General features: G+C 38.6%; 1 protein-coding gene across 1 annotated transcript in view; it reads right to left on the reverse strand.

The window, feature by feature from the left end:
* myo9ab (myosin IXAb) overlaps positions 1-11,051 on the reverse strand; it is a 130,940-nt gene extending 119,889 nt beyond the window's left edge. The window contains exon 1 of the mRNA XM_051689089.1: positions 10,796-11,051. The gene's annotated coding sequence lies outside the window, so the exon portion shown is untranslated. The remainder of the gene's footprint in view (positions 1-10,795) is intronic.
* Positions 11,052-11,392: the final 341 nt, after the last annotated feature.

The raw sequence follows: 11,392 nt of genomic DNA on the forward strand, positions 1-11,392 counted from the left end.
TATTTGTGCACCTGGCCGCCTCTGGTGTGCTTTGTGTGTATGTTTATAGTAGCAGAGACCAAATAATAATACAGAGACCAAAATGATTAAGCCCAAAACGGACTACTTGTATTAATGTCAATGTAAATGCATTTACAATTTAAATAAATCGAATGCATTTGTTTAATAACGTTTAATAATCTAATGCATTTTCTTTATCAGTCCTAATATAGGCTTTTTGCTAAACTGAAACCCACATATTATAATGAGCTATTTTTAATATTGTTTTAATTGTCACAATACTTGACAGTTGATATGGCATGCTGCTGTAAGAACTCCAAAAAAAAAAAAAAAACTCCACAGATCCCAGTGTTCAATGTTACATGACGTGCTTTCTTAAAGAGACAGTAACCATATTAGCGGTGTCCATAAACAGTTATGCAGAGAGTTTTAAGAGACACTAAATACATCAAAACATTCACTTAAATTGAATATTTTATATGCATACTATTATGGGCTACTATTCACTTTTCATTTCTAAGACATTTCAACATTTTGTTTTTGAAAGAAATTGATGTGTATGTTAATCAAGGATACATTAAATTAAACAAGAATTACAGTAATGCCAGGTCTCCTAAGCAACCAAATTTGCCTGGTTGCTAGGGAGGGTAGAGTCACATGGGGTAACCTCCTCGTGGTCGCTATAATGTGGTTCTCGCTCTCGGTGGGGCGCGTGGTGATTTGTGCGTGGATGCCGTGGAGAATAGCGTGAAGCCTCCACATGCGCTACGTCTCCGCGGTAACGCGCTCAACAAGTCACGTGATAAAATGCGCGGATTGACGGTCTCAGACGCGGAGGCAACTGAGATTCGTCCTCCACCACCCGGATTGAGGCGAGTCACTACGCCACCACGAGGACTTAGAGCGCATTGGGAATTGGGCATTCTAAATTGGGGAGAAAATAAAAAATAAAAAAAACAGTAATGTTACAATTCTTTTTTCTTTGTTATATGAAGGTCACACTAAAACTGAAAATTTTTACCAGGCCTTTATCATTTATTTTTCAAATGACTTTTATGTCTAGATTTGACTGTTTTAGGCTTGTCCCAGACCCAGACGTTCAATATTAAACTATGAAAATCCATTATAAAAATACTAATTATTACACGTTTAAAACTATAATCATCTAGACAAAAGAGTGAAATAAACAGAAACTATTTAAATATTTATTGTGTGAAAATTATTTCTATCAATATTTCTAAAATTATGACTGTCCCACAGTTGTGCCGTCATTTCCACCACAACAAACAATTAAAATAATAACGTTTTTTAGAAAGTTAGTGTACTTGTTAACCAAATGGACAAAAGTGTCAGTGAAGAGCATTCTTTGAGATAAAATATGAGACTAAACAAAGAAAAATCAAAGGGAACATCACTTTTTATTGGCCGTCATTTCCATAATAACATTATTTGGCAATATTACAACTAGATCGGAAATGACGGCCAATGAAAAAAGTGTGAAAATAGGATTTAATTGTGTGTATTTAGGATACATCAAATGTTAGCTATGAAATTATTTTATTTGAAAAAGGTTACAAATGTCATTTCCAGCACAGAATTCTATTAAACACAGAATTTGAGATGTGCTGGAAATGACATTTTCATGACTTGAATGATATAAATCTCCTGTGATGCATGAACACACACTGATGGACATTGTTAGTAGAGTAATTAAATCAACTAGTGAGACTAAAGTTGTGCTATACAGTATGCATGGTGCAGTATGCAGTACGCTAGTATGCCATTCTTGGTGTAGAATGTTCTGGAGTGCTGCAGGCAGGTGCCACATTTTCTACAGTGACATCATATGATACAGATCTCCGGCTCAAGGACCGCGTGAGCTCTCTGTCAGTGTGTGTTCCAGAGAAACTCATTCCCACAACACCAAACCGACACGAACGTGTGTAAAAACTCTCCTCTCTTTACACTCGAGCTGTTACAGCATCATAGAAACACATTCACAGTCGTACGGCGCTCACAGGAGACAGATTTAAACACACACAAAAGCCCAGTTTCTGTTTGAAACACTTAAAGGAAAAGCTCATAAATGAAAATGATGTGGAGAAAACGGGTCAGATGTTTTCACGTGGATCAGTTTGCCGGTTTTCTCTTTGTCGGGTCGATTGAATCACGATCTGTGGATTTTGATTGACAGTTGATTATAGCTCACGAGAGCAGAACAGAAAATTACAGTCGGAGCATTTTGGCGTAAGTGGATTTTCCGTCGGGACGATGTGAGGATTGTGTGTGTGTGTGTGTGTGTGTGTGTGTGTGTGTGTGCACGTGTAAGCTCAGTGTTTTTAGAATATTTTAGATTAATGTGGAATTTGGTTTTAGGGGATTTGCGTCTGTGTGACCTTGTAACTGCACATGAACTGTGTTTGTAGAGGAAGTTTCCTCAGTTTTCTGCAGTCTTGGGTTGTGTTCAGTTGCTTCCTGTTTTTATTAATCAGAAAATGCAGAGATTGTTTTTCTACATGTGCTGAGATCTGTAGTGAACCTGTGAATGTGCGTTTAAAGGAGTAATTCACTTTAAAATTTTAAATTCTGTCATCATTTACTCACCCTCATGTCGCTCCAAACCCGTATTTTTTTTTTGGTGTGTGTGTGTGTTTTTTGAAACAGAGATATTTAGCAGAAAATTCAAGTTTGGAACAACACGAGGGTGAGTAAATTAGTGCTGCAACAAGCGATTATTTTTATGATCGATTAACCCATTTGTTACTTTATAATATCTCTTTTCATTTCTGTTCTTTACAGACATTAACGAATTGTCACAGACAGTTATTGATCAAAAACAACAAAAATTGAGACATTTACTTCTAATCGCACACAGCACGGAAGCTCTCGCTAATATGTGCTCAACCGAAACACTTCTGTGAGACGCTCGCTGCTATTCTTAAAGAGACAGTACCGTTTGAGCATGTGTTCTTCAAATCAATGCAAACAGAAAAAATTTAAATGAAAAAAAAATTGCATGTAAATAATAATATATAATATAATATAAAAATATATCAATATATACTGTGTGTGTGTGTGTGTGTGTGTGTATGTATATATATATATATATATATATATATATATATATATATATATATATATATATATATATATATATATAATAAATGTACCCAAATTAATTGGAATCGAATTGATTCAACATCAGAATCAATTCAAAGGCTTGTCAATCGTAATAGTATCGAATCGGGAAATATAAAGCCCTACATCCAAGTAACCGATAATGAAATTCCTTTTTATTATCGACAATTTCTCAATTTTATTGATGAGTCGTTGCAGCACTAGATTTAATTTTTTAGGTAAACAATCCTTTATTTATTTATTTGTTCCCTGAATCTGACACAGAACTCTATAAAAGACCTTTCCTCATTTCCGACCTCTTTCTGAAAGGCCTTCGTTCGTTTGTTAACCGTTCGTCCGCGTCACGCCGCACAATCTGTCTTTATCTTCTTTTCTAGACTTGCGGCATCAAGTGACTCTTAAATGTAGCTTGCGTTCTATGGTTACTCTGTGACCAAGCCAAACCAACCTCATCTTTGCCACGGACATTCTTCAGATCTCAGTATTGCTAAATCTTGCAGAACAATGTCTCCCTTCACTAGTGTGTGTGCATCTATATATCTGCAGGGAATTATGGGGTTCTTAATAGGTGTCATGTGTGCGTTATTCTTGGGATCAGGGTTTCTAAAGGTCGATGTTTCTGTACAATGAACACTACTGTGGTTTTCTTGTTTTATAAATAGATTCACTGAGCTAGATTAGCATATTGTTGTCTGAAGTGTGAAGAACACAGACAAGGTAGATTGTTGTTTTTTTGTTTTAATGCACTCCACTGTTGTCCTGCAGTAGACGTGACCTACAAAACGGGAATTATTAGTAGAGGTCAACCGATAACTAAGGTGGTGGGAAAGGCTGATAACCGATAAATCGGCCAATAGTTTTTACAATCGATTCATAGAATGTTACAACACTGGCACAGACACAGAGGCCAGAGTCCAAAATGAATATAATCCCAGATGCAGTTTATTTTTCAACCAAAATCCCAATAATAATACTTTTAATACTAAACAAGCCTGAAACACACCGGGGACTCTTATTTTGAAATGATGGAGACTTCGCTCTGTTGCAATGCTCTATATTTAATATTTACCAAATTAAGATTTTTATAGCCTATATATTATTATAATTATTATTAGAGGTCGACTGATAGTGTTTTTTGCAGATACCGATAACTAACACGGTGGGAAAGGCCGATAACCGATAAATCGGCCGATAGTTTTTAAAAAACGATTTATACAAAATTTCTTTTTTACCATGGCAGGCAAAGAGAGAGTCCAAACTGACTAAAATCCCAGATGCAGTTTTTTGTTCAACCAAAATCCCAATAGTAACCAGAAAAAATGAAGATTTGGTGCATAACACGGGACTTTTAAGAGTGCTTACACTTGGCAGGTTTGGTTAGATTAAAACGAACTCTGGTGTGATTGCTCTGTTAGTGCGGTTCATTTGAACAAGTGTGAACGCTGCCATCCGAACCTTGGTGTGCACCAAACAAGTGGACCGAGACCCCCTGAATAGAGGGTCTCGGTCCGCTTCCAAACGAACTCTGGTGCGGTTCGATTGATATATGAAAGCAGCATGGACCAAAGACGTCTAAACAGACCAATAACAGGAAGTAATACTGACCTCAAGCATACCTGGTTCTTCTCATCATAGGAGCTACTGTATGTTGCCCATTACAGTTCGGTACAGGCGTCGGAACCGCCGTCTCCTTGCAGCATATCTTCGTTTGAGTGTGCAACGGAGGAATTCCTGGTGCTGTTTTGACTCCTTTACACATTTTATTAGCTCTTCGTTTGTTCTCAGCTGGTAAAAATACCACCATATATACATATATATAAATATAACGAGCGCAGTGTGAACGCTAAGCGAACCAGGACTAAATGTATCATTTTCTTTTTTGGTCTGGACCAAGAGAACCAAGAGAACCGAATTACAAGTTTGAACACACCCTAAGTATAAACAAGCCAGAAACACACCGGGGAATCTTAGGGCGTGTTCACACTTGTAGTTCGGTTCTCTTGGTTCTCTTGGTCCAGACCAAAAAAGAAAATGATACATTTAGTCCTGGTTCGCTTAGCATTCACACTGGCATTTTTAACACCCAACCTAAAGATACAAAACAAAGAGGCATAAGTATAAGGTCACAACCTGATTGGACAGCTTTTATGACGTATATTTTGCGACGGAACTTGCTGAACATCCAAAACAATGCTGGCTGCTGGGCGAAATGCGCTCGTTAGATTTATATTTGTATATATGGTGGTATTTTTACCAGCTGAGAACAAACGAAGAGCTAATAAATTGTTTGACATACTGACAGCTTGAGGTCAGTATTAAAGGCAAATTACTTCCTGTTATTGGTCTGTTTAGACGTCTTTGGTCCATGATGCGTTCATATATCAATCGAACCGCACCAGAGTTCGTTTGGAAGCGGACAGAGACCCACTATTCAGGCGGTCTCGGTCCGCTTGTTTGGTGCGCACCAAGGTTCGGATGGCAGCGTTCACACTTGTTCAAATGAACCGCGCTAACAGAGCAATCACACCAGAGTTCGTTTTAATCGAACCAAACCTGCCAAGTGTGAACACACCCTTATATTGAAATGACGAAAAAACTATCAGCAATTATCGGCATATATTTTTGCTGATAACCGATAGTTCTAAAAAGCAACTATCGGCACCGATTAATCGGTAAAACCGATATATCGGTCTACCTCTAATTATTATTGGTGTTCGCTAAGGCGAGCATCACTTTCGCGCATAATTTTTAAACAAACCTCTAATATGAAGTATTAAACGTTCACTGTGTAAGTCATCCTGGAGCGTTTGTGCTACAGACAAAAAATGTATAAAATCCCAGATGTAGTTTACTTTTCAACCAAAATCCCAATAATATCAGAAAAGAAGATATGGTGCATAACGCGGGACTTTTAACATTAAACATGTCTGAAACACACCGGGGACTCTTATTTTGAAATGACGGAGACTTGGCTCTGTAACAATGCTCTATATTTAATATTTACCAAATTAAGATTTGTATAGCCTATATTTTATTAATATTATTATGACAATATATGAAGTTGGAGACACGATGTGCTGATGAGGGACGTTTCCATATAGTCGCATATTTCTTTGCATGCCCTCGCTTCAATTTAAAGAAAACAGAAACACGGAGGAATTAAAAAAAAAACTTGCTGATAACCAAGTTCTAAAAAGTAACTACCAGCACCGATTAATCGGTAAATCCAATATATCGGTCTACCTCTAATATATACACCAAGGGTACACCAGTGTTGACATATTTGTTGACTATAAAGTGAGCGTGTGTGTCAACCAACTGCAAGGCCAGCGCCTCAAACAGAGACTCTAAATTAATCCAGAATCCAGAAAACTGAATGTCCCCCATGAAGCAATTCAGGAAAGGTTTTGATTATGAGTCAGTCAAGGTGAGCTGTGTTGCGTAACTGGGAAAATAACACAGTAAATTGAGTCATATTGAAAATAAGCATTTGTTAACTGTCATAAATGTATATTAAAATGCACACAAAGGCACACACACAACCGGTTCTACTAATATCCTGACGCTGGCTACGAGCTAATATGATGCTTTGCATTTCCTGTGAAATTCAACGGAATAAAAGCCCTTACAACCAGCAGACTATTCATAGCCTGTCGTTATGAAATAGAATAATCCATATCAGCTTTAACGGATTTAAACTATGGAGGGCTCACAGCTTGACACCCCTTCGCTTTGGCTTTTAAAGATGTTTAACTCAATAAAAATGGATTATCTTTGTTTATCAAGCTAGGACAATACCAGCATCATGCGTGCAATGATGGCAAATTATCAAGATGAAGTCTAGTTAGTCTAAATGATATAACACCCTTTCATGTCAACATTAGAATATTGAAAACAAAGGAACAAAATGTATCATTTCTAAGAGAGCAAAATCTAGTAAGACACCTTGATAGTATTATGGGCATCATATGCCTCTGATATTCAACAATGCAGTCTTGGTAGGTAGCTCACTAGGTTGAGACTAGTCTACAGTATAAGGCCCAAAACTACTATCTTAGTAGGCAGCTCAATGTATTTTGATATTAGGATACCTAAAAATGCAGTCTAGGTAGGTAGCTCACTAGATTTTTAAACTACAGTACAAGTCCCTTATAAATGCTGTCTAGGTAGGCAGTTTAGTATGATTTGATACTATAAAGCCCAAAATGTCTATGTAGACAGTTGAATATGTTTTGAGACTATGGTGCCCACAAATGCTGTCTAGGTAGACAGCTCACTAGGTTTTGAGACTACTGGATGAGGCCAAGAATTGCAATCTATGCAGCTAAATACATTTTGATATTATGATGCCCAAAAATGATGTCTAGGTAGGCAGCTCACTACGTTTTGAGGCAACTTTGTTGGGCCCAAAATGGCTATCTTGGTAGGCAGCTCAAAGTATTTTCATATTATGGTGCCAAAAAATGCTGTCTAGGTAGTTTACTAGTTTTTGAGACTATTATATGGTGCCCAAAAATGCTGTCTAAGTAGGCAGCGTACCATGTTTTGAGACTATAAAGCCCAAGATTTCAGTCTAGTTAGACAGCACACTATGTTAAGAGACTATGGTGCCCACAAATATAGTCTAGGTAGACAGCTCAATATATATTTATATTATAATGCCCAAAATATAGTACAGGTAGGCAGCTCCCTAGGTTTTGAGACTACCGTTTGAGGCCCAAAAATGCTGTCTAGGTAGACAGCTCACTAGGTTTTGAGACTACTCTATAGGGCCCAAAACTGCTATCTTGCTAGGCAGCTCAATGTATTTTGATATCATGATGCCCAAAGATGCAGTCTAGGTAGCAGTTTACTAGTTTTTGAGACTACTATATGGTGCCCACAAATGCTGTCTAGGTGGGCAGCTCACTAGGTTTTGAGATGACAGTATAAGTCCCTCAAAATGCTGTCTAGGTAGGCAGTTTAGTATGATTTGATACTATAAAGACAGTTCAATATGTTTTGAGACTATGGTGCCCACAAATGCTTTCTCGATTTTGAGACAACTCAGTGGGGCCCAAAATGGCTATCTTGGTAGGCAGCTCAATGTATTTTGATATTATAATGCCCAAAACTGCAGTCTGGTAGGCAGTTTCCTGGGTTTTGAGACTATTATATGGTGCCCACAAATGCGGTCTAGGTAGGCAGCTAACTAGGTTATGAGACTACTTGATGAGGCCCAAAAATGCAATCTATGCAGTTAAACACATTTTGATATTATGATGCCCAAAATTGCTGTCTAGGTAGGCAGCTCAATAGATTTAGATTTTCTGATCCCACAAAAAATGCAATCTAGGTAGGCAGCTCAATGTATTTTCATATTATGCTGCCAACAAATGCAGTCTAGGTAGTTCACGAGTTTTTGAGACTATTTTATAGTGCCAAAAAATGCTGTCTAGGTAGGCAGCTTACCAGGTTTTGAGCCTATGGTAACCACAAATGCTGTCCTGGCAGACATCTCAATGTATTTTGATATTATGCCCAAAATGCAGTTCACTAGGCAAGGTTTTGAGACTATTGGATGAGGCTCAAAAATGCTATTTAGGTAGGCAGCTAAATAAATTACATTTTCATATTAAGATGCCCAAAAAATGCTTTCTAGATAGGCTTTTGATTTTCTGATTCCAAAAAATTGCAATCTAGTTATGCAGCTCACTAGGTCTTGAAACTATAAAGCCTAAGATTTCTGTCTAGGTAGACAGCTCAGTATATTTTGATATAATAATGCCCAAAATGCAAGCTAGGTAGGCAGCTAAATAGGTTTTAAGGCTACTGGATGAGGTCCAAAAGGTAGACAGCTCACTAGGTTTTAAGGCTACTGGATGAGGTCCAAAAGGTAGACAGCTCACTAGGTTTTAAGGCTACTGGATGAGGCCCAAAAATGCAGTCTTGGTAGGCAGCTCACTAGGTTTTAAGGCTACTTGATGAGGCTCGAAAATGCAATCTAATTAGGCAGCTCACTAGGTTTTAAGGCTACTGGATGAGGCCCAAAAATGCAATCTAGGTAGGCAGCTCACTAGGTTTTAAGGCTACTGGATGAGGCTCAAAAATGCAATCTAATTAGGCAGCTCACTAGGTTTAAAGGCTACTGGATGATGCCCAAAAATGCAATCTAGGTAGGCAGCTCACTAGGTTTTAAGGCTACTGGATGAGGCCCAAAAATGCAATCTAGGTAGGCAGCTCACTAGGTTTTAAGGCAACTGGATGAGGCCCAAAAATGCAATCTAGGTAGGCAGCACACTAGGTTTTAAGGCTACTGGATGAGGCCCAAAAATGCAATCTAGGTAGGCAGCACACTAGGTTTTGAGGCTACTGGATGAGGCCCAAAAATGCAATCTAGGTAGGCAGCTCACTAGGTTTTAAGGCAACTGGATGATGCCCAAAAATGCAATCTAGGTAGGCAGCTCACTAGGTTTTAAGGCTGCTGGGTGATGCCCAAAAATGCAATCTAGGTAGGCAGCTCACTAGGTTTTGAGGCTACTGGATGAGGCCCAAAAATGCAATCTAGGTAGGCAGCTCACTAGGTTGTAAGGCAACTGGATGATGCCCAAAAATGCAATCTAGGTAGGCAGCACACTAGGTTTTAAGGCGACTGGATGATGCCCAAAAATGCAATCTAGGTAGGCAGCTCACTAGGTTTTAAGGCAACTGGATGATGCCCAAAAATGCAATCTAGGTAGGCAGCTCACTAGGTTTTAAGGCTACTGGATGATGCCCAAAAATGCAATCTAAGTAGGCAGCTCACTAGGTTTTAAGGCTACTGGATGAGGCCCAAAAATGCAATCTAGGTAGGCAGCACACTAGGTTTTAAGGCAACTGGATGATGCCCAAAAATGCAATCTAGGTAGGCAGCTCACTAGGTTTTAAGGCAACTGGATGATGCCCAAAAATGCAATCTAGGTAGGCAGCTCACTAGGTTTTGAGTCATAGGCTTTAGTTTCTCGAGTGGGTCTAGTGCTTTTATATGGACTGACATTCTCACTAACACAAAGCACATCATATATTATGTTCATATGACCATTATTGATCATCTAAACAAAGAACATCATGATACACTCTTGCATTATTGTCCTCATATAAACGCAAAGCCTGTATCCAATCTATTGCTCCTACATTGACAAACCCAAAAATCTGGATCAAAATAACCATACACTGATGTAAATGCATATCTTGACTATTGCTCTTAAATTGCATTGACCATAAGAAGAGAAAGCTGTCATTGCAGATAGTAGATAAATACATTCAATTGAGATTCAAAGAGCTTCACACTAAAAATAAACAAATAAAACCCAACAATCTATAAAAGACAATCACATGACACTCATGCATTAGTATTATTGCCTTCATGTAAACACATATGTTCTGTCTAGTGCTATTGGATTGAATATGAATAGAGAGAATCGAATCCAGAGACTCGGTTCAGATTTCCAATGAACAAAGACAAACCGAACAGAACCGCATTAATCCAGAATTCCCCTGACAACATGGTTTCCCATCCTGAGCAGAACCAGAATCGGGTCAGACCCGATAAGAGGTCGAAATGACAGAAAACAGAACCGATACGTCTGTGTTCCGTATTCCTGCGCCATACGCGTTTTCGCCAAAGTGCGCGTCTTACCTGCGTTATTATTATTATTATTATCCTTTAGTGATCCATATGTTCCGTGTCTTTGCGTTTCCCCGGTCCAACTCTTCTCACGGATGCATCGTGAATCACACACCGGAATCAATACTCGTTATTCTTTTAAATCCGACTGAAAGCAGCTCTCTTGTGTGCGTGTCCGCACCGAGTAAATGACGCGCGGTCATTAATATCACTTGATCGCGCCTCCAGTAGATCCCCAATCATACAAGCGGATCACTGTGACTGATATCACTGTGCGCTGACGTGAACGCGCAGCGAGGGGTGGGCGGCGCGTGCGAGTGGGCGAGTATTAACTCAGTGTATGATGTCTATAATGTCACTGACATTGTGACACTGTGCATCTATTTTCTGACTGAGAATGTCTGATAATGCAGACTGTCTGAATCTAATGTCTGATAATGCAGTGTTCGATGATCCATCAAGTTATTATGTCGGCTTGACAAGGACAACATACTGTTATTCTACAAACTTGCTTTAGGGTCTTTTCAAAATCCCTAAACCAAAACCAACAATTCCAACACTAATTCCTCCTAGAGCTTTCAAGCTACATTCACCAAATTTGGTACAGAC

The sequence above is a fragment of the Myxocyprinus asiaticus genome, chromosome 46 (assembly GCF_019703515.2).
Source record: "Myxocyprinus asiaticus isolate MX2 ecotype Aquarium Trade chromosome 46, UBuf_Myxa_2, whole genome shotgun sequence".
Lineage (NCBI taxonomy): Eukaryota > Metazoa > Chordata > Actinopteri > Cypriniformes > Catostomidae > Myxocyprinus > Myxocyprinus asiaticus.